The sequence below is a fragment of the Molossus molossus genome, unplaced genomic scaffold (genome assembly GCF_014108415.1).
Source record: "Molossus molossus isolate mMolMol1 unplaced genomic scaffold, mMolMol1.p scaffold_m16_p_6, whole genome shotgun sequence".
NCBI lineage: Eukaryota > Metazoa > Chordata > Mammalia > Chiroptera > Molossidae > Molossus > Molossus molossus.
The window spans coordinates 88955257-88980169 of record NW_023425399.1 but is presented as its reverse complement, the minus strand read 5'-3'; positions in this window follow the sequence as shown (position 1 = coordinate 88980169).

The following is a 24913-nucleotide window of genomic DNA, read 5'->3' as shown; positions in this document are numbered from 1 at the left end:
TCTTTATTTTTTTCAATAGTTCAGTCAGGTGGAATAGTAAAATACCTTCCTGGAGCCAATATTTCACCCCCATTCCACCAACAGCATCCATATCATTGGGGTGTTGTTATGGTGGACAGAGTGTATCATTTCCCCTGTCCTCTTAACTTTGAGTGTGGCCACGCGACTTGTTCTGGCCTATAACATGAGTGAAAATAATAGCATCGAGTTCCGAATTGAGGCCCCAAGAGGCCTTGCAAGTGCCCTCTTGTCTTCTTGCATCTCTGCCATCCCCATGAGCACATGCCCAGGTTGGTCCACTGGTACCAGAGAAAGATGAGGCACATGAAGCCAACTGAGTGAAACCCAGCCCAGATCAGACAGCTCTACCTCAGCCACGTAGCAGTAAACATGGTTGCTATTTTGAACCACCAAGCTTTGGGGTGGTTACACAGCAGTAGTGGAGTGATGGAGATATCCCCATGTCTCTCATTTTAAAGATGAGGGAAATGAGGCTTAACAGAGGTGAGTAACCCACTCAAGCCCATGGCTGATGAGACCTTCAGATCCCAGAGCCTGTACACTAACCACTGGGAAACACTACCAACTCCTTCTTGCCTTCCTGTTGTTTGCACCACACATTGCTTAGACACATTCTGAATTCCTCTCCAAATGTATTTACTTATTCATTAATTTGTTCGTTCATTCATACTTTTAAACGTATACATAAAAAAGAGATTCAATCACACGGTGCCTGCAACTTGAAAAATGCTGGAAATGCTTGGAACCTGAACTGGGAGTAAACACAAAAGTCTGTAGCTAGAGAGAGGTGTGCTCAAATGAAACTGAGAACAACCACAGAGTAGTGCTGCTGGTGCAATGGTGGTAACAGTCCCAGACGGTAGACCCTGATATGGCCTGGGGTATCCAGCTGTAGGGCAAGGTGCTTGAGGGAACGAAGTCATTTCTGTGCTGAGTGCTGTGTGGATATTCCCTAACCCCATGACCTTTTGCTTCTCTCTCCCCTTGGAGTAGAATAAGAAAGCCTAATATTAGTTACTGCCACTCAACATTAAAAATAGACCAGCCATTTTCAGGCTTCATCAAAACAATATCATGATGAGTCACTTATTTTTCAAGATTGTGAATATCCAGAAAATATTAAAATGTTCCCAAGACAGTGAGGCAGTTCTCATTGTAAGAAAATATCTTTTTTTAATTGATTTTTTTTTTTTTAGAGTGAGAGGAAGGGAGAGAAAGAGAAGCATCGATGCGAGAGAAATACATCATTCGGTTGCCTGTCACACGTGCCCCAACCGGAATTGAACCCAAAGCCTAGGTATGTGCCCTAATTGGAATCAAACCAGCAACCTTCTGGTGCATGGGGTGATGCTCCAACCAACTGAGCCGCACCAGCCAGGGCAAAAATGTGATTCTTTATAAGTGTTTGTGACTTGCCTGGTGCCGTATGGTTAATAAGTGGCATAATCAAAACAAGAACCAGAATAGTTAATGATGAATAGAGACAATGGGGAGAGAAGGGAAGCAGATCATTCTTTAATTTGGGTGAGTTGGCAAACCTATCTGACTCTCTGTTTCTCTATTACTAAATTAGAAACAATAACACCTAATGCATAAGGTTGTGGTGAAGTTTAGGTAAGTTAAAAACAAAGGGCCCATAAAGATGTTTGGCACCAATTCTTGGGCATAGATACAGCATCGTGTCATTCATTCAAGGGTACCGACAAGGAAAGCAGGCAGGTACGGCACAGTGAGCCATGGGCTCTGTCGGTGTGTGGACGGTGGAAGAGGAATGCTTGACAGTTTGCAGTTTCTGACTTCACTTCCCAAACCTGAGGCACTAGTCAAAATCTCAGAAGAGATTCCAAATAATAATTCAAAGAACATATTCATCAAGATGTACTTACCCTGTAATAAGATGGGAAAGGTTCATTGCAAACACTCTGATGAAGCTACCATGAAATGAGGACTTCCAACCCAAAGGAGAATGGTCCTGTATCATTGGAGCTCAATGAAATACGCTGACCTGCACGCAGCTGGACCTTGGGCTGTCCTCACATGCATTGATCCCACCTGTGTGCATTGATCCCACCTGTGTGCATTGATCCCACATGCATACTGAGTGCTCACTCCACAACCTCGCCTAATCTCATAACATTTCTGTGAAGTGAATCCTGTTATTTATGCCCTTTTCACTAATTAATGACTTGGTGCTTAGAGAAGTTCAGCACCAGCTCAAAATTGACAGCTAGGAACTACCGGGCTGGGACTCAAACCCAGGGCCTCTTCAGCAGCGAGGACCCTTCCCTCCCTTCTAGTGGGCCTGTCTGGTGGGGCAAAGGTGCCTCAGGAGACAGTCTGTAGGGTGCTCTTGCAGACCTAAGTCTATTTATGATTGCTCAGTTACCAAGAACCACAAGACTAAATTGGGGTTATAAATACAAGGGCTGTGGATGATCTATGCAGTTTGAGTTATTAGGGGGGACTTTGAAATAGAGTTAGGACTTCACTTTGTGCCTGGGTGGAGAATAAAAGCAGCACTTTTACTCTCCCGTTCTGTAATTCCTTTGATAAAGATGCATGTTCTGTGCACTGAGCTGCAGTTTATTTCTTATCCGTCCGCTTTTGTCCTCTTCCTTAGAACATCTTAGATGCATAAAGAAAGAAAACAACTAAGCTGTTTCTATTACTGTAATTACAGCAGGACACCATCATGATTGAGGGGCAAACCACCTCAGGGGCTGGGGAGAGGAGGGACAAATGCTAAGGGAGTCACCCAGGCCTGGAGGAGGGCAGGTCGTAGGGCTTGCAAACAAAGAATGAAAGTTCTCATTACACAAGATTCTTATCTGCTCCTTCTGGCAAGCCCAGCATGACCCTGACATAGACACTAGTTATTAGTTCATGATTCTATCTGCTCCTGGCCCTCCCAACACGAACAGTTCTCTCTTCTCGGCCCTCCCCTAGCCTGGTAACTGTGCCTCTTTTGGAGGAGTTGGCACATCCCATTTTGTATAAGGTTTATACATGTGCAAGTTACTACTCCTGCTCAACTTTAATCTCCTTGAGGGCAAGGTTTTGCTGTATCATTGGGCCGCTCACAGCAGACGAATGTGCCTATTACTGTATGCTTCACTAATGTTCACTGAAGAGATGAAAAAAACAATTCTATCTCTTTAAAAAAAAAATCTGTTCATCTGACTGGCTTCCTTCAAGAATCCGGATGGAGGGGAAAAAAGAATGTTGTTGTTGTTCTCAATTTCTACACAAGAATACCTGGCCCTTGGAAATTTCTGTTTATGTCTCAGGGAAGTGACAATTGCTAAAAGCAGTTGATGAAGACAATGGGCGAGGCCTCAGAGGGACATCAGATACCCAGAATCAGAGCCAACAGTGAAGGAATACTAAATCCAGTGAGCCCCTTCCCGTCCCCCTGCACTGCTTGCTCCCAGCTTCTCCTCCTGCTGTATCAATGTCATTGTCCATTTCCTGACATCACCTGATAGGCCCTCATCACTGGGTCCTCCAGTATTTCAGAAGCTCCTGACCTCAGTCACTCTCTTCCTTCTACTTTTTCAACGTTTCCAGATCCACTTTCTGAAATGTTAATTATATCGAGGTATGCATGTACCTAGTGGTTGAACACAGAGCTTTGCAAACAGCCAGATTTGGACTCAGTCCCAGCCCTACCACTTACTACGTAAGTCTCAATCATCTCATCTGTAAAAGGATGATAATAATAGTACCTGCCTAATAGGCAGTGGTGAGTGTTAAACAAAATATAATGTATATTTAATAAAGTACGTGGCCTCTTGCAAACCCTTAAGAAATGTAAAAATAAAAACAGGAAAAGAAATAATTTTCCTATTCCCAAACCTGCAACAGTTCTCAATGCCTACAAGGCACCTCCCTTTGCCTGGAATCCCAGGGCCTCCAGAATCTAAATTCAGTGGCACCTGCAACGCTGCCCCTCCCCCACCTAACTCCCATAAGCCACCCTCTGCTTCAGCCAGACTGTCCTCACACTGTTTCTCCCAAGCAGAGTGCTGGCTGTCTCCCTCTGCTCACTGAAATCCTGCCATCCAACATCTAGATAAACATTTGGGAAACAGTCTTTTGGAGACCTACACTCATATTTTAAAATATAGTTCAGATTGATTAAAAAGTATAGGTTTATATATGTGTGTGATTATATTAGTGTGGGTGTAGATATGTGTGTGAACACAAAGGGAAAACCAAGTAAAATTAATCTGTTATTATTGTGACTAAGAGCTTTTGTACATAAGAGCAAAATAAATATACATAAATAAAAAGATTATTCGATTTTGTCACACAAAAGCTAGAAAACAAAAAACACACTCCCTGCATCTAAAAGCATACCACAAATCTGGAAAGCAAAAAAATCCAATGAGAAAAAAAAAATGACTGTACCATATATGCTAAATAAAAGATTAATAATGTATGAAGAGCTGTTATAATCAATAGGAGGAAAATACCTATGGAAGAAATAGGCAATCAACTAAAACTAACAAATCACAAAAAAAGAAAGCCAGAAGGTAAAGAAATATATGGGAAAATTATACTGCAAGTAAACAGGGACTCTCACCCAGGAGGATGGTCAGGGAGCACACCCTACCCCGGAAGCCACGATGACAAGATGCTTGAAAGTTTTTAAAAAATGTGGAGAACTTCTGACCAGTAATTCTGCCTTTAGAAATCACTCCTAAGAGAAGAATGATAGATGAACACCAAGATTTCTACATGAAGATTTTCATCACAATGTGTTTTGCAGTGGAAAAATAATGGAACTGCTTACATTTCCAACAGTAAGAAGTTGAAAGTAAGTGGTAGCACATTCACATGATAGAATGCTACAGCATTCGAGAGTATATTTTAGAAGAATATTTAATAGTTTAGGAAAATAGTCACAAAACATTTCAAGTAAAAAAAAAAAAAAAAAAAAGGTAGGTAGGATTCCAAATTTATAGTATTTTCCCAGGGTAAAAACCTGGCGGAGATATGCATGGCAATGTTAAGCAGTTATTTCAAGAGAAAAGAATTACCAGTAACCACTATTTTATTATCATTTCTTTTCTGTGGGCAGGGGCAGTGAATACAAATTAGAACGAGCAAACGAATGCTCCCCAGGCTTCAAGGTCAGCTCAAACTTCTGCTTCTTCCATGAAGTCTGCTCTGACCACTCCAGACCTGACTGACCCGCTCCTCCGTCACACTCTTTGAGCCGTTACTATCCATGTTAACACAATCACACAGTCAAGCACATGCTTCCCTGTTTCTCCCTAACTAATTATCCAAAGTTTGACAGTATCAATTCTTATTTCATTCAAGGACCATGCATACCTGGGTCTGTCTTACCCTTGGCAGATTGTTTTTGCCAAGATAGCTGCAGCAACTTCTCCCATCTCACGTGCTCTTCCTACATTGGCATTGACATTCTTTCTGTGAAAAGGTACTGTCTATGTTCCCTGCCCTTGAATCTGAGCGAGATTATGACTAAGCAGAAGTTCTGCCACCTGACTTCTGAGGCCAGCACATAAAAGAAGATATGGCTTCCACCCAGTTATCTTGGGGTACTATGTTTTGGAAGCCAGCTGCCATTCTGTGAGAAAGCCCAGACCACATGGAGAGTCCCCGGGTAGGGGTTCAGCATGCTAAGAGGCCCAGCTAAAGTTCCAGTCAACAGCCAGCAACAACCACCAGTATGCAAGTGAGAAATCCTTTGTGATAACTCTGATCCCACCTACTATCTGCCTTAAAATACACGAGAGACCTTGAACAACAACTAGCTGAGCCTAGTCAATCCCTGGACTTTGAGAGATGATAACAATAAAATCATTGCTATATTTTAAGTCATTAAGTTTGATAACTGATACTTATATTTCCTTTCTTTTCTTTGTTGCCTCACATATCTCTCTGGAACACTTTCAGTCCTGAAATCTTTGGCCCTACAAAAGTTAATCCATGTATATTTGTTAAACAAATGAATCAATCAATTAATTAATGGGACTTCTAACCCATCACGGTATTCCAAACTTATGCATGCTGATGAGTCTTCTTAAGAACATCCTGATCTAAGAGAACCAGAGAAATAAATCCTATTTACACATATTCTGAACTTTGTTTCCTTTGGCATGATGCCTTTCTGTTACACCTCTGGCTCCCCAACATACACAAAGTTTCTACTCATTGAAAGAGAAAAGCTAATGAAACAAGCAAACCAATGAAGAAACTGACAGCTCCCAGCTTGTCTCAGAAAGAAGCCACTTTCTAGGGAAAAGGGGGCCCCCTTTGGCAACCAACATGTTGCTGCTGTCTTCATACCTTCAGTCAACAGGATGCAAGTTACAGAACTTCGGATCCAATGAGCAGACAGAATCCTCAGTCTCAAGCTGCTACTGTCATAGCCCTAGTACATGGAGCCACTTTTGTGGTGTGGGTTGAAGGGCAAAGGGCCTTTTCTCTGCTAATCCACCTCTTCAGATCCCCTCATGGGGAAAGTATGTTCCTCTCCAGGCCCTTTCATTAAAAAGAAACCACCCCAGGGCCGAAGCATGCCGGTTTGAAGACCAGCAGGACATTCTTGTTATTCTGCCCTAATGTTTCAAGGTGAATGCGATCCTGGGATTTTATTTCTAGACTGGAGGCTTAATTGTACACCACTGAGGCAGGCATTTGTGGGTGAAGACATCCACAGAGAAGAAAAATTTTTAAAGGGGAAGTCTAGGGACTCTGAAATCAAGCTTCTCATGTTTCACTATTTCACCAAAATTGGTGTATGCCGCTAGAACATCTCTTTACTTGATGGTAAGTGATTAACTTTGGTTCATCCTGTATTTTATGTTTTTGGTCATCAGTGAAATTGGGATTATCTGGGACTGGTATTGCTCCCCTTTTCTTAGGCCCCAGAGCCTTAACGAGTCCTCGCGTTCGGGGCTGCCTTCAGTGCTATAAGCAGGAGTCAGCTGGACCTCACAGTTCCTTTGCCTCAATGCTGTCATGTCACCAGCTGGAAAGGCAAGGATGTTGTGACTCCAGGCGGAAACGAGGAAGTAGATGGACTTGTGGAAAGCATAGCCTCGCCAGAAATGCTCTTGGGAGGCAGTGGCATTGCCTCCGACCCTGGAGAAGAGCTTGATGATTGACTTTTCTCATCCCTCCTTTCCAGACACTGTTCAAAGCCGGGAAATGAGAATGAGTAGCTCCTTCCTGTATTGACGTGACATTTGAGAGGTCTTTAGTTTGTGTACGGCCACTAACATCAGCTTGCGTTTGCATCTCAACACATCCTGCTCTGGGCTCAAGAGATAACCCACCCGAAAGTCAGTGTCAAGGTGCGTGATATATTTGACACTAAATATTTGGTGTGACAGGACTGACCACAGACAAAAGGTATTTTCTTTCCCCTTTCCCAGAGGCAGGTTTTCTGTGTGGGTTTCACCAAGAATCTACTTTGCCGGACAAGAAAATGAAGTTTAAGTTGAGGTTTGCTCCCCAGATTTCTCAACAAATTTCTAAAACTGAGCTCCTGCCCCTGTCACCACCTCTCCGTGTGCTCATGTGCTCCATCTTTCCCGTCCCCCAATCAGCTTGGCCTCATTACAGTCACCATCTCCACCATCAGTGCCAATTAATCACCATTAACATCATCGGAATAATGGCCTCAGCAAACCCCAGCTGGGAGAGGCCTATTCCCACCACTGCAGGAATTTCCATATTAAGACTTCCAAGCCCGCGAATACACTAATGGAGAGAAAGCGTGTTGGAAAGACCCCAGGGAGAAGCTGGGAGGGAAAGCATGCCCCCGTCGCCTCTCAAAATATCCAGCAAGCAGCCATCAGGGAGCGTGTGGCCGTTCTTTGAACTCCTTCAAAGTACTTTTCATCTGTGCTAAATCCAGGACCGTCTTTGTACAGGGCTTGCTGTTTCTGGATAAATCCTTGGCCCCTGTTCAAGCCCTGGACTATGTCAGGATGTTCCACAGACCCCAGCAGGAAAGCAATGCTAAACGAGCCTTTCCAGCGGGATTCCAAATTCCAGCCCGGAGCGCCTGCGCTCAGCCCCATAACGTGGCAGTGATCGACATGGCATTCTCATTTCAACTCCCCTCTTCCTGGAGGAGGCCCCCCACACCCACCACAAGATAGTTCTTTCCTGAGGCACTCTATTTTCAGCTTCATATTGTATCACGGACTCTCCCTGTGGAGCAGGCTGGCGAAACATTTTTCCCTTGACTAAGCATTTGCCTCGTATCTGATTCAAACCTCTAACCTGGAATTGGGGAGAGCAAGCCAATGGGCCACCCTCAGACCACACCTCAATCCGGAGACTTGCTCTGTGAGGATGGGTTGGTATCCTCTCCTCTCTGAGCCCCCACCTCACTGCCTGTGGTCAGAGAAAGAGTTTTGCAACATCAGCTTCCCTGGGTGGTACAGGAGACTAACCCTGTTTTCCAATGTGTATTATCAAGATTAAACACTTTCCCCTTGTTGGTTTGTTCTTTTTCTGGTTGTCAAATGATCCGTTTTGAAATATTTTCTTTGCAGATTTTTAACTAGCTGGGCATTTCACTGCCTCACACTGGTGATGTCCTCGGTGATGTCATGGAGGCTGTGGTCATCAACATGGCAACCCTAAAGACTGTGCAATCCCCAAGATCTCCTTAATGGTTCCAGAGATGTCTCTGGCTAAAGACCAGTGTTGCATCTGTCAGGCAATGTTGACAGTGTCATCAAAAGTGATATTTCCATTGAGCTTCAAATTTTCTGCTTTTTTCTGCCTCTGGGTGGTTCCTTGAAGGCTGATGATCAGGGCAGAGGCAGAAGTCACTAGCTCAGTCTGGGTCTGTGTGTTCTGAATGGTCAGTCTCACTGTAATCCTTAGACCCTTCCAGACACCTGCTTCCTTGGCAATGTCACTGCCAACCTTTTCTGGACACAAGCCCAGGGGACCAAAGACAAATTTGGCACCAACTGCCCCACAGATGCACTGCAGGGACATCTCCTGATGTTTTCACACAGCCTCTATCTCTTCATTGCATTTCATTAATTGTGCCATGTGAGCCACAACCAACTCTGTGGACAAAGCAAAGTGGTCTTATTCTCTTTTTTTTTTTTTTTTTTTTTTGGTACGCACCCCTAGTGGAAACAGAACCTGAGACTCTCTGGTCCACAGGCTGACACTCCAACTGCTGAGCCAAACAGGCCAGGACTTATTCTCATTTTTCAGATAAAAAAAAACCAGACCCAGGGTAGTGTGTACCTCTTTCAAGGTCTCGGCTATCTGGATGGTAGCTACTTTGGGACTGGAACTCTGATGTCCGAACCACTGGAGCGAGACTTGCACTTCTACCCACTCCCCTGTGTGGCATGAACATGAGTAAGTCACAAAATGAGCCAGAAGCCAGCAGAGGGGAGCAAGAACACTATGGATGGATCATGCGTAAAATATGAATGGACTGTGAAAAGTATCCATTTAAATATGGCTCATGTTCCTGTGAAGACACTTTCACTCTAAAACACAGAAGTCCCGCAGGTCACTTCAGGTCATGGATACTCCACTTAAGACCCCAGTGCTAGAAGAAGACTTAGAACACCTCCACTTTATAAACAAAGAGAGTGAGCTCACAAGATCACTGGCTAGTCCAGGCTACTCCAGGATCAGAGGAAAACTGGATGCCAGTTTCCAAAGCTTTCTCTTTGGAGCCGTTCTCCCTCCTTCTATGGGAAGGACGTGACCTTTTCTCAGAGGCCCAGGCATTTCCCTGTGAGCCAGGAGAGCTGGCACTTGGCCATGAGCATAGGCAGAAGCACCAAACATCCAGCCAAGGAACTTCAGAGTCACGAGGAGCCGCATTCTGTCTGCCACAGTGACTGAACTCCCACCATTAGGTATCCAGGTCCATGGATGATTGTGCAAAGGACTGCAGTCCAAATGTAAAAATACCACACAGGACTGTTGACTGCCAGAGCAGGTTTTAGACATCAATAACCTAATATAACTTAATCAAATGGTCCTTGGCAGAGAGCAGGGCCCTGAAGAGATGAAACACAGGACAGGAGGGCTTTCATGGATAGGAGAGGGAATAAAGTAGCCCCTGACCTGAAACTTCGAGCTTCAACTAAGGAAAGACTCCTCAGCCTGGAGAACAGCCCTGGACACTTGGGCAGTAAAGGGACCCAGGGCACGAGAGTTTATATGAACAGAGAAACCCTACTGGGCCAAGTAGTAAAAATCCACGCAAACTGTCTTAAGCATTAATAAAATAAAATAATAAAATACATTGTCTTATGAAACCCAAAGGCCCAAAGGTCTGCTGGCTCTCTTCTCTGTCTGGCTCTAATTTCCTCTGGGTTGGCTGTATCCTCTTCAAGGAAAACAAGACTGCCTCCAAGCTCATGCCCTACCAAGCAACTCCAGCAGAAAAAGAGCTCCTCCCACTCAAAGTGCAAGGGTGGACTCTGATTGGCTAACCTTCAATCAAAGTGCCACTCCTTAACTAATCACTGAGTTCGCAGCTTCATTGGACTGACAGCTGCAACTTTCAATCAGGAGTGTAGTGCAGTCTGGGCAGCACCATTAACCCTCCCCCCTAGCCTTCAAAAGTCTTAACAGGAGATGTAGCCACACAGTGGGGATCCTTATCAGCCAGCTCCCCCACACACACACTCCACCCCCACCCTTCTTAGGAACATCCCAGCCACCAGGACTGCCTGGCGTTACTCCTGGCAATGCCACAGTGATGGGCTCCAGCTGCTCCAGGGCCTTGAGCCTTGTATCAGGGTCCAGAGTGCTCAAAGGGCACCCAGCCCTCCCCAGCACCCCCACTCTGAGCAAGAAAGTTCCTCTGGAAGGGAACTGTCAAAATTGCCATCCAAAGTAGCCGTTTGTGTTTAATTGTCTATTGTTTGCTGACTTTCTCCTCTGGTATAAATATCAGCTCTGTGAGGTCAGAGAGTGAATGTGTCCCCAGCACCAAGAATAGGTGGTACCTGCCCTGAGGTACAGACTCAATCAGTGTTTAAGTTCACTGAAGAGTGAAGCATCTTACTTAGTTTGGGCACTGCTGCTGCCCCTCTGGTTACCAGGGCTGCTCAGGCCAGCCACGAACAGACACATCCCTTCCCCTGAGTCACCTGAGCACAACAGAGACATACAGAGGGGCCCTGCACTCCCCTTCCCTTGACCAGGGCTTACTTACACTTTGTGGAAGGTAAGCCATGGAGGTCTGCTCACATAGGTGCGATACCCCTGATGGAGGTACAAATGAGGGGCAACTCCAGGCAAGGTGTTAAAGGCCTGAATGATCCAAACCACTGTGGGTCTGAGTGGGGCAGTCAGAGGCCAAGAACACCAGGGGCATTCTGGGGCCAACATGGAAGGAAGTCTTGCTGATGGGAGAAGGCGTAGGGAAACAGGAAGCGGTGGCAAATGGCCTCAGCAAAGCTTTGTTCCCTCACCCAGACCTCTCACATCCTCTGTCTCTGGGAAGCGATGAGGGGGTGAGAGGAGGTTGCTGCTGTTGTCTTCCTTTTTCCACACAGACACCTGTAATCACGAGTTCCATCAAACTCCTTGTCCCTGCCTGGAGGCTGCTCACCACAGTGAGAACCTCAGCTCCTATCTGGAGTTGCCTAGCAACTCAGAGTCTTGAAAAGAAAGAAAGAAAGCAAAAGAGCCAGACAGGAAAGAACAGAGGAAGGGGGCCTGGCAGAGGAAGGTGATAACCAGGAGCTAAGAGCCCTAAGAACAGGCTCAAAACGCAGGGCAGCTTCTCAAGTCCTTGGGACCTCTCCACCCCAGCCTCCTGCCGTCTGTTAGGTGACTAACTATCCACCACTGGAGATATTTCCTTTTCAAACCATTTATATCCCTTGAAATGCAAATCCTCTGGACTGGGCTCTCCCACTTCATGTGTGAGGAATTTATCAGACCCTCTGGGGGAGAAGCAACAGCAAAATGTGAAAATGCAGTCTATCCACCGTGTGTTTTCCACTGTCGTCTATGTCAGTTCAGTTTATTCCACTCTTCTCCATTCAGTCTGTCCACGGGTACAAGGATGTCAGGTTTGGTGTTTGGCAGCAATCTGTGTGACACTCAGTGACTTCATGGAGACTCAGTTCTATCTAAAATAATTCCCAATCATGAGGTTGTCATCAAGGTTAGGCAAAAATAGTGTATTTGAGAATACCTGCACTATATCTTCCATGTAAGCAGCACACCGTATATCTTGGTTTCCCTTCCTGAAGATTAAAGGCATAATTCCCTAGTCACTGAGACCCCTGGGGTCTATATAACCCTCCTACTTTAGTGCAAACTAACCAGACTCTAATTTTGGAAGGGAAATTTAGCTCCAAAGCGAGAGAAATCTCCAGAACCCAATTTTGATTCAAAGCTGGGAGACTTGAATCCTTGCTCTTGGGAAATGCATTACCTGGTGAGCAAGGTAGAACCTCAACAATCAGGTAAACCCCATGGGCAATGGCATTGTGCTCTATTCCTAAATTAATCAGGGGCTCCATTGTCTTTATATTTCCAGCATCACTGAGGCCATTCTTGCATCTGGCTGCCTTTGATGGGTCATGTCAGTTAAACTACAGTGGTGCTTACAGCTCAATCTACCTGTCATCATGGCAGTGGGAGCCAGGTTGGGACTAAGAATTTGTCTGGAATTGGGTTTGCCATTTTTTGGCCAATGTTGGACCTCTAGACGAAACAGGGCTTCATTCCAAATCCTTGGGTCAAGATTTAAGATCAAGATTTGACTGGAAAATTGAATTATTTTGTAAACTAGCAATCTTGTATTTATCCATCCATCTATCCTGTACTTAGTAAGTTGGGCCCAGTTCTGCACTAAATGAAAGGAACACATAGGAAAGAAGAAAATGGCCCCTGACGGAGTTTTCTGCCCAATAAAAGAACATGAGGAAAGAGTACATCTTTCAAATCCATGTAGAGTTATTCATCTTATAAGGGCTGGAGCAGTTCAGTGAAGGAGCTGGACATAGTATGGTCAGGGCAGAGGTCTCCTAGGGCAGAAGGAACTTTTAGAAGCTCCCTACCTCCACCAAACTACCAAAGCAAATTACAAAGATAATTTGGCCTTTTCCAAACTTCATGTTCCTAGACCAAATTACACCCTGGAAAAGGGTATATGTAAGGATGGAGAAAAAAGTGAGAGGCGAGCAGAGGATTCCAAAGCTTGAAGGATATTGGAGCTGATGGAGAGCTGACAGCAGAGGAACGCAGAGGGCTGCCCCTGGTGTCATTTCCACAGCACCTGTTGGGTGTCTGATTGACAATCTCATACATCAGTTTGAGTCTTTATTCATTCATAGCTCTCAAATTAGAACAGTTCTGTCCTTTATATTTCCAAAGCTTATGTGGTTTTCAGTATGCACATGTATATGCACATGTATGTGTGTTGGGGGAGGACATCCATGTGTGCTTGCTAAGGGGACAAAGGGGTACCTACAGTGTATGCATGGTGTTTGAATTGTCTCTGTGTATAAAACCATGTGGATTTATGATGGGAAACACTCTCATATTAAAAAACACATTAAATTGACATTAAAGAAGTGGCTTAAAAACCAGAAATCCCTAGAACCTTTGGAAATACCTGACAATTATGTTTTTTCAGGGCCTCTGTCTAGTTTTTTCCCTGGGACAAGCGTGTACAGCAGAGATGATCTGAGATCAGAGTCACGCAGTGATCATCCCCACCATGGCTGTGGTTCTATTTCATATTTCGTGTGGGCTGGGCTCCTCTGCAAGGGTGACCCACTTTTAGGGCTAGGGGTAAGACCGGGGCATCAGAAGTGTGGTCTCTGCCTGACACCTCTTACCTTAGGAAAGGTGCTGGTGCCGGCAGGGAAAGGACCCTGGGGGCCACTCCTCTCTGGCTTTCTCTTCTGTTCTAGTTAGGAGATTTCTCATTACCTCCAGAGTATGGCTTTTCATTCTGACTCCTGGCCTTTGTCTTGGGTACACCTTCCACCAAGAACACTCTCTCTTCTCCTCTCCTGGTTTGCCTCTTCATACTCTCTGCATCCTGCCTGGGATACCTCCCCACCCCACAACTGACCCTTCCTGAACCCTTGCCCACACTATGCACTCTCCCATCTCCCTTCAGTCTGTGTGAACCTCTTTGCATGTTCTCGTAGTTTCTCTCTGGGTTTCTTCTCTCCAAATGAGGCACGAGATTCCCGCAGATGTGTTTCCCTCTTTGACACCTCCTCTCCCATGACAGTCCTTGCTTGGTTTAGGCCCTGGCCCTTCACAAAACCTACTTCCTTTAAATTAACTGTAGCAGCCCTGCTGGAAGATTCGCAATCCAAAATGAAGGCTTGAAATTTACAGGAGCTGAGGGCTTCAGTGTTCACATCAAGCCACTTCCTGCAAATCACATTATTGGAGCCTCACAATACCCCTTTGAGGAAGCCAGGAATAGGCTTATTATCCCCCTGTTACAGATGAGAAAAGTGAGGTTCAGAGAGATTTGTGATGTTCACTAAGATCACATAGGCAGGCGAGGGAATCTGAATCCAGCCAGTCTCCATCCTACAGATCCTACACTCTCCTCACTACAGCTCGTGGACAGGAGTGTCCTTGACACCACTCACATCCTCATCTCAGCTATTTGTGCTCACCTGGTGCCTTCTGGGTGGTGCCCCTCCAGCTGCCTTGGAACCACCCTTGATATCCAAAACCCACCAGCGGGGCTAAGTCCTTGGTCACAGTTCTATCCCAGCCAAGCAGAAAGGGGTTTGGAAATTTGATCACCATTGTTAATGACCAATAGATTTATAAAGAATTAAAAAATAAACATTTAAAAGGGTTTTTGAATGAGAACAGTAACAATCCCTTAAACCCAAATGGCAGAATTTTGAAAGAGAGAGATTATGCAAATCTGTTTTGTCCAATATGATGACCACTGGACACATGGGGCTATTAAGCACTTGAGAAGTGGCTGATCCCAACTGAGATATGCTTTAAGTATAACTAAACATTGGATTTCAAAGCCTTAGTGTGAATAATGTAAGAATCTCATTAATAATTTTTATAATGATGCTATGTTGAAATTAGACTGTTTTAGGTATTTGAATTAAACATATGTTAATAAAATTAATTTCACCTGCTTCATTTTACTTTTTTTTTTTTAATATGGCAACTAGTAAATTTTACATCTCATCGGTGGTTTGCATTTGTGGCTCACATTATATTTCTATGAAACAGTGCTGAGGTAGATAATAGGGCTTCCCCAGTGCTCTTCAAACAGCTCCACACAGGTAACCATATATTCAAATTGTGCTTGAAGTCTCATTATCTGCAGCAACGAGAATTCAGGACAGTCTTTCTAGAAGGTGGTGCTTGTTTCCTCCCAAAGGCACCCCTAGCAGTCAGCTCCTCCAGCCAACCAGGGTTGCTCATGATCAGCCCACCACGGAAACACTCAGTGTCCCCAGCTAAGGAAGCCCAGACTGAATGTCCTGAGTCAGACTCACCATCTGGGCTGTGGTCTCTCTAGCACCTCTGCCTTTCTGTACATCATGGCCTGATCCCAGAAGGAGGACCTCGAGTTAGTCATGTCTTAAAATTCTCCAAGCTGCCATGGAATATTGAGAAGTTATGATCTCTACCAAATCTCTGATGTCTTCTAAGAGGTTGCTGGCTTTGGTCAAAGTGAAGCTACTAACTCAGAGTAGTTTAGAGCCAATTGAGTTGGATCCGCAAACTGACCACCTGTTGGTAAAATCTGTCTTACTATGTACTTCGTGTAACATGTACATAGAATCAGTTAGTATAGTCCTCATCAAAAACATAATACTTAGAAAGATCACTGTTCAATAAGCAAAACATAAATAATCACAACTAATTAGACTTTTTATCTTAGAATTTAGAAGCCTTCCGGTTAATTTCCACACTTGACACAGCCTCTGTGTCACATGGGAAAACTCTGTCACTACGGAGCTGTGGGAGTCTGGGCAGAGCAGCCTCCATCCACCTGGGCCTCAGTATCCTCTGCCTCATATTTTTAAGGTAAGGCATGGACGTGTTGATCTCTGACTATTTGCAATTCTGGCCTTCTAGAATGCTGCAGTCTACTCGTTAGCATCCCCACAAAGGCCCACAGCCACTGTCTCAAACTTTCATAACATGGAGCTTCCCCCTTGCAAAATATCTCCAGTTATTTTGAAGTTCTCTTAGGAGCTGACATTTTGCCCTTTCTAACTTCCACCTACAAATTGAAACCAAATAGATGAGCAGATACAAGTTGCCCTGGGTTTCAGACAAGACCAGAGCTTGTCAAGTTGGAAGAGTGAACAGCTCGTCCAGGGAGCAGAAGAGATATCAGCGGAGCCTTGAACAACAAGTATTATTAGACACGTAGAAAGAAAGAGGATGAAACAGAACAAACCAATACAAAAAACACATAAAGAATAAAAGGACGAGCCAATCTCTGGCCTAAGGAGAGACCCAAGAAAGAGAGAACAAGAGAAAAAGTGAGAGAGAGAGAGTTCACAAAGAGGAAAATAACCGCCCATTTTAGTCTTCACAATATTAGCTCCAAATGACATAATATTTATAATCATGATATAAAATATCTAACATTTTCTGAGTACTTACTATGTGCTAGGCACTTCATATTATTTCATTAAAACCACATAATTACCCTCATGAAGTAGGAACCAAATGAGGCCCATTTTACAGATGAAGAAATTAGGGTTATTTGCACAAATGTCTTGTTCTGGATTCAAAATTCTGTTGTCTTATGTGCTTCAAAAATATATAGAAATAGCTAGAGCTGGAGCTGGAGCTGGAGCTGGAGCTGGAGCTGGAGATGGAGATGGAGATGGAGATGGAGTTGGACATGGACATGGAGATTCCTTTCTGTTGGCACTGACAGATTCCTGGAGATTTAAGGCAATAGGTGAAGATGGAATATCTTCAGCAGAGCTCCCACTCCAGAATGACTTTCCCTTCACTCATCGCCTTGGAGCATATGCTAGTGGACACAGGGTGTGTTCAGGGGGATAGGACCATTGAGCTGAGGTCCATGGTCAAGTTCTGGACAAGAAATAAAGGGTCACCTGGGATGGTGCTCACAGTCCATACTTCATGAGTAGTAGTTCCCATTGGTTTCTGCTCTCACGTTTCTCTCACCCCTTGATAGGTGGGGAAAGTCCCTGGAACTATAGCTTGTCTCCAAAGTCTACACATAAACCAAAGGAGGCCACTGTTAACCTCAGCTTCAGCAAGAAGCTTTGAATGAAGCAAAAATAGCCATTTTCCAGTAGAGCTAAGTCTCAGGGTCCCCTGAAACATGAATCCACAAAGCTAAGAAAGTCTCCAGATCCCTGGCTGCCCCTCACTCTGAGGTAGGGGTAAGGGTATATAATGATGTCATTTCACATGATTTAAAAAATATTGCATACACAAAGCCAAGAAAAATAGAATAAAATATAAACTAAAAATAAATGGTTGAGTCAACTCATCTTTAATGCCTTTCCGTGTAACATCTATTTTGTATAATGGAATACGACTTTCATACTTCGACTGCAAATTTAACCTTGGCCACAAGTTATGATGTACATTACAATACACTTTTATTATGTTACACAGTATTGTGGTGGTTTTTTTTTAATCTATTGCTAAGCCCCTAACAGTATGTCTGTGTCAGTGAAGCCCATCTGTCACAACCACAGTGGAGACATTATTATGTAAATAGTTCTAGGGCCTCCTTTTGGGGGAATTTAATATACTGTCCTAATATCCCAGCTGGAAAAAAAATGTTTATGAAAAAAAAAAAAAAAACAACTTTATTTATTTATTTTTTGGGGTTTGTTTGTTTCATCTGTAGAGAAAGGCGGGTTGAGTTGCTAAGGGTTGTTTTTTGTTTTTTGTTTTTCCCAATAGTTCAAATCTCTTCTCTCTCTTACTCACAATGTCTTTAAAAGCTAATGATATGGCTCCTAATAAAATAAAATAAAATAAAATACATGAGAGACTTCTTTTAAACACACCAGCTGAAGTGTAGAGCATTAATATCTCTCAGCCTAGTGTGTTAGCCATCTTTTCTATATTACAGTCATATTTCAATAAACTAAGTTTTCTTAGCAGGTGCCATCTTGGATTATTTCTTTATTAGACTGAGTTATAAAATATGCAGAATGGTATGCTGAATTTTTTGTTATTTATTGCTGCTTTTAAATCTTTTCCCAAATCCATACAACTAAATCTTCCTCCTTAGAGGTGGAGAGGCAACCCCTGGAAGGGACCAGCCGGCACTTTTACTTCTGGGGCTGCCAGCCAGGTGGCTGAGGGGACAAGGGCAGGACCAAGTGGAATGTGGTTTGCAAACACAAGATGCCAGTTCCCCAAACTTCTCAGTACATCTTAATTAACTAAGTCAGGATTTTAGGGAAGCATAAAGAAAGGGGCTAATCACCATAGGGAACTAGGTTTCTAGGCCCTCCTGGCCCCATATCATCTATGTCCCTGCTTGTATCCAGTCAGGCATCCAAGATTTGCCGAGCACCTGTCAAGGGATGAATGGTTTTCGAGAAGCAAGTGAAGCAAATGAAATACTCTAAGACCTCAAGGGACACCCAGCCTAGATGAGAAGAAGTGACACCAATCAAAGAACAACTTTGGGTTGTCTTAGTCCATTCATGCTGCTATAACAAATTACCTTAACTGGATGGTTTATAAATGACGGAAAGTTGTTGCCCTTCACCCCTGGTCTGGAGGCCGAAGTCCAAGATCAAGACACCAGCAGATTTGTGTCTGGTGGTGGCCCACTTCCTAGTTCATAGCCATCTTGCAGTGTCCTCACATGGTAGAAGGAGCAAGGGAGCGCTCTGACATTTTATAAGGGCACTAATCCCATTCATGAGGACTCCACCCTCATGACCTAATCACCTTCCAAAGGCCCCACCTCCAAATACCATCATAATTTCGGGTAGGTTTCAATAAATGAATTTTGGGAAGACACAACATTATGTCTATTGCACAAGTAAAATGGTCATAGGACTGTATTGGTGGTTGCAACTAAGGGCTGCAGGAGTTGAACTATGTGCAGGGCTGAACAATCAAGGGAAGATTCTCAAGGCAGTGGGGGCTTAGATGGGCCTCAAAGGAGCATAGGATTTAGCTGGTTGGAGCAAAAGAAGCCACTGGAGTTTATAACACAACCATGCATCTCTACTCACTCACTCTGGGCTGGAAAAAGGGCACAAATCTGCCCTGGGGGAAGAAAGAGAACAGAGGAATGACAAAGGGGCACATGGGTGAGAGCAGTTTCCCTGTTTCTGTTTGCTGGAATCAAGACAGGTCTAGAAACCAGGTGAGGTGAACCTGTCAGGTGTCTGTTTCTTGGGGAAACTAGTTTCCCAGCAGTAAATTCTCTTAAAATCAGCAGCAGTCAGAAGCCGAGCTTGGCTCAGGAAGAGCACAGTAGTGGTTGGCACAGAGACAGGTCATTCTGAGGGCAGTATGATCTTTGTCCATCACATGTCCAGCCATGTCTCAGGTTGAGCGGAAAAAGTGGGCTACAAGTAAGATCCAGAAAAAGCCACTTCACCAAAAATGCTGCCAGGCATCACGGCACAGGCTTCTACTTGTGACCATGCCAAAAGCATGTCACCCAGGATATGAGGGAGGCATCTCTGACATGCTGACCCCACACAGCTTCACCTGGGTCCTAGAGGAGGTAGCCGCAGCAGCAGTGGTGTGTGGGATGGGTGGGCTGAACTGAGACGTGGGGCTCAGTGCAGAGGATGCAGCAGTGCCCAGAGGAGATAGGAGTGCCCAACATATGAGAGCTATGCCCAATGGGTGAGGCCACTCACCAGACTTAGAGGAAAGTGTAAATGAAATGCCACCTTGGAAGCTAAGTGTCGGTAGAAGGATGTTTGCAAGCACCAGCAGGTGGCTATAGTGAGTGTGACTCCATTTACCCCCCAGCACCACGTCCTAGGGAAGCTCAGTGTACATAGATGAGGGCAAAGGAAGGAACACTGGCAAGTTTCTGGTGTAGAGAACATGGACGTTGGACAGCACGAGGCCATTCCTCTGCACTTTGCTGTCTTCAGTGAGGATCCAGCTAAGCACCCTCATGAGGAAGGACCCTCCCTACCTTTAGAAAAGCTGGTTCAGGTCAAAGACAGGCAAACGAGAGCCTGGGACTTTGCTATGCTCATCACTCAGTTTGCCCATCAGCAGGCACCTTAGCGAGAGTGGTCAGGGAGTGATGCCATGAAAACCCCGCCTGTGCCAGCCAGGAGCTCCCATAGAGGAAGGAGCCACACCTGAAGCATGAACTTTCTTGGTTCTTCCTGTGCACACTGCAGTAGCTCAAGACAGAGGTGGCAAGGAGAGAGGATGTGAAGAGGAAGAAGAAAAAATCAGTGACCTTCTCAGAAGGGCTGAGTCGGGAGCTGGCTTTGAAAAGCAATAAGAATTCAACTTGCAAATAATGAGGGGCCCACTGGGAGCAGAGAACAGGCAGTGCCAGGCTATTCCCCTGGCCTCATACCCTAAGACAGTCAAGATTCAAACATTTCAAGTTTTCCCTTAACATCCCAGGTTCAAAATCCCAACTCTGCATTTGCTGTGTGAGATCTCAGGCTTATTTTCCTAATGTATCTGAGCCCCATTGTCCTTATCTGTGAACGGGACATCATAATGCTCACCTAGAAGGGTTGTTGTAAAGGGTGGATGAATTATCCAATGGCAAGTAGTAAGTGTTCAACAAATAGCAATCTTCTTCCTGCCTTGTAGGTCCACTTTGATGTGTGGGGTTTATATCTCATGAACTCATAAATATCCCTGTGGCATCTAATTACATATCCCCTGTGCTGCCCCTGGGGGCAGTGAATCCCACAGTTGCTTCCTTCTCCAGACATCATTGGCCAGAGCTTCCTCCGTGTTCACACACACCCTTTCAGTATCTCCCCACCAAGTCTTACTGCTCATCTGAGGACATAGAAGTTCCTGATTTGTGAAGAGCTTTGAGGCAGCCCAAACTAAAAGAGTGATAATGGGTGATTTCAAGGGGCCATTCCTGCTTCTTGAATACCAGGAGGAAACCTTCATCAATTTAGTGTAGTCCCCATAAATGTGTAATGCTGCAGGGAGGGCTGAACTCTAACCTCACCCACCATGCCCCCCCCCCACCCGAGGATCTTGGCAGGGTGGGTGCGAGCAAAGAACCCGAGGGAGGGAGAACTCCCAACAAGGGCAGGAATATTCAGGAAGGAGGGCTAGGCCTTAAACAATGACTTCACTAGCAATTTGTCTGTGGCCAACCCTGGAATGCCAATTACAGGGGCTCCTGTAGGGTTAGACCAACAACAGAAGTTGGGGTTTGGGCATTGTCCCCCCTCCAGGTTTCCCTAGCCAGCTGGGGCTGAGCAGGTCCCCTGAGATCACCTCCCACCCCACATAAGTGAGAATGCCCAGGATTCTCATCCCTGAGGACATCTTCCTCAAGTGCTTTGAGATCAAGCAAAAGAAAGAGGCAGAGGAGGAATTGGAAGGATCATAACAGCCAGCTGGGGAAAGAACAGAGTGGCCTTTAAAAGTGAGACTTCCCAGGGAAGAGCTAAACAAGAACCTCTTTTCATCAAATTAGCACTTGGAACCTTCCAGGTCGTATGGCAGTTTAGCAGAGATTTACTATCTGTCAGCTGAGAGGCAGAGTGGGGAGGGTGCCTGAGAGTGACACTGGGGATAGGGGCCCTGGGAGAGACAGAGAGGACACCACAGAGGCCAGGGGTGCCTAGAGGACATGCTTTTTCTCCCTATTGGGGCTGAAGGTTGGCCCTGACACTGGAAACCATCCGGCACCCCCAGGAAGAGTATCACTGCAGGGACCCCTCTGGTGGGACTGCACCACAGGCTTGCAATGCTACAGGAAAATGAAGGCCATTGAGGAGAGACTAACAGCTCTCAACTTCCATCTGAACTCTGTATCCAAAGGCTGGGACCAGATAGCAAAGAATGCAAAGACCTCAGCCCCTTACTCTACTGATGATAGAAATGACACTCAAGAAGACTCACACAGTAACCGTACAGTGACTCTGTCCCCCAGACCCTGATTCCCATTACTGGGCTCGTTCCATAAACTCAGTTACTCAAGAGGAGTTTAGGGAAGCGTTGATGCAGCCAGTCAGCTCTTCTTGTGCCTGGTATCATGATGTCCAAGAGCAAACCCTCTGCCCCTGGCTGACCACAGGGTTGCCCCAACAGCTAACCTACTGCCCATGTCCAGAGCTGATTTAGCTGTTTAGGATGAGTGGTTGATTAGTAAGAGGAAAAGCAAGCACTTTGGCAGGGGCATAACTGGGCAGGCATGCAAATGTGTGGGGCAGAAGTCCAGAGAAAAGCAGCTCCATTTGGAAACACCCCCACCAGGATGCAGATGTTCCAGCAGCTGGCTGGGCAGCAGGCCTGGCAGGAAGCTGCTCCAGCTCTGACCCCAAAACCCATACCTCTTGCCCAAACCTCTTCTTGCCCTTCCACTCCACAGTCTTCTCCCTGCCTCTCTCACTTCCTTCTGCTCTTTCCACATTTCTCTGCCCTTTGATGCATTTCTCACCTCCTCTGTCCCTTACACCTTGCCCCTTTCCCTACTGGCTCTCTCTCTCTCTCCCTCTCTCCCTCTCTCCATCTCTCCCTCTCTCCCCCTCTTCCTCTCTCCTCCTCTCCTCCTCTCCCCCTCTCCCTTCCTTCTCCCTCTCTCTTTCTGTCTCTCCATTCCTCCCTACCTCTTTGTGTGGACATTCTGGTGCTGAGTAGCTCATCTGGCAGTATCTGGGTCTTGTTCTTCTACCTAAAGGCAGGGTGTGCAAACAGAAGCAAAATGTGTTCAGAAGGAGAGGGGGAATCTTATCTAAGGACACACTCCATTTTCATATCCCCTCTATTAATAGATAGATGGAAAAAGAAAGGGAGATAATCAGCCCACTAAACAGTTGGAACTCACTGGACACAAACATGAAATGATTCGCTTTTTCTCCAGTCTCTTTTTTCAAACAGGCTCTGTTGAATCCCCTTTCCCAAACACAATGACAATTCAGGCATATCTTGTTGCTGGCTAATTAGTGCCAATTATTAAAACACAAAAGAGCTGAGCCTTGTTAAGCACTTCATCATATGTCCAAAAAGGCATCGCCCCCCCCCTTCCTCCAGCACTGGCCAGGCTCTGACCCAAAGGACACGCAGATGAGATAGGGATCTTGGTCTACTCTTTGGACACCTCCTACTCTGCCCTCTACCCTAGGTGTGTTGGGGGCAGGGGATAAACAGAAAAGATGGAACGTGTCTTTTACAAGTATGGTGCTCAGGTGCTCCTTCTTTGAATTGTCTGCCCATCGCTGTCTGCCAGCTTCTAAATCCTATCTCACTTACTCTCTTGTGGTGGCCACATAGTGTTTGGAGGCCACTCACAGGGTCTGCCCTTCCCCATCTCCTCAGGAGAAAGATTTAGCTTTCTCTCTACCTGTTCTACCTTCTCATCACCCTCTCTACCTCCACCACTGGGCTCTTCTCCCCAGACAGCTAACCTCTTGGTAGATCAACCAAACAGTGGGAGGTACAAGAGAAGCAAGGTATGCAAGCTGGAGATACAACCCAACTTTCACATTTCAGAATATTCTTTGGCTGGGAAATCAGGGTTTCATGCTCTGGTTCTTCGCAGAGCTGAATTCAAATTCTAGGTCATAACTCATTCACTAAGTGACTTTGGCCAGTTATCAGCCTCTTTTGCACTCCAGTTACTTCATCGGCAAAATGAGGATAGCATTATATCTTCCAACCAGTTCTGTTAAATATGACCACACTTAGCACAGGACTGGCATAAAAATCAATATCCAATAAGTACTGGGCAAATTATCTTGCCTTTTGGTGCCTCAATGCCCCTCATTTAAAATAAAGAGGAGCGTTATGAGCTCCCAGGTTAGGGTGTACGTTTGTCTCCTCCAATGGGGAATTAGCTGTGTCTATGCTGGCAGGGATGCAAATCCCCTTCCAGGTTTGCCCAAGTGTATTTACTGAATAAAGAGATGGGGGAACTCAGCTATCAACAACCCAACTCCTTCGTGAGTCAGTAACTATCACTCAGGACTTGAACTACACACCCAACCTAGATCCCTCACCAACCCCAAGAAAGAGTGAGGGTGGACAATTCAGCATTGTCCATGCTCAGTACTAGAGATGGAATATTCAGAACACACTTTACTCAAAAGAGTTAGGACTGCTGTCTGGGTATCTGGAAAACAATAATTTCTTGCTGTGATGTTTTTATTTCCTAAGTCGCAAACCACACAAGCAATCTCTAGGAGAGGATCAAAAGTTGCAGTATCATTCTCTTACTATATTTTGGGGAATTGGAAAAAAAAAAAAAAAAAGGAACTTATTTTGCCCAAGGTCACACAGTATCTAGAATTAAAACTCTCTTTATCCTGTAATTAGTCTAACGGCCAAATTGCCTCTAAAGCACTTTTCTCCCTCTCCTGGGCCACCCTCGGGCTCTGCTAGGAGCAGGGAGAGGATATCTGAGACCTTGGGGATGCTTTTTACTTTGTTCTCACTCCAAGCTGGTTGACTCCAGGAGCCACTGAGACTCTATGAAGGGAGAGCGGCGATTTACAGGTTTGGGATGAGGCCAATTCAGAGCATTTCTACTCTCCCTGGGTTCTCAGTGAAGACAAAACTCAACAACCTTGGAATACCAGAAGGAAGTCAACAATATATTGGGATTTCCTGAAAACCCATGGAAAACTTGGCCAGGCAAAGGAAGCGTCAACAGCTTTTTTGATGAGTACAATGTAAATGAATTAGAAACAGATGGATAGAGTTTCCCTTCAAATACACATGTGCTGGAGAGTTTTAG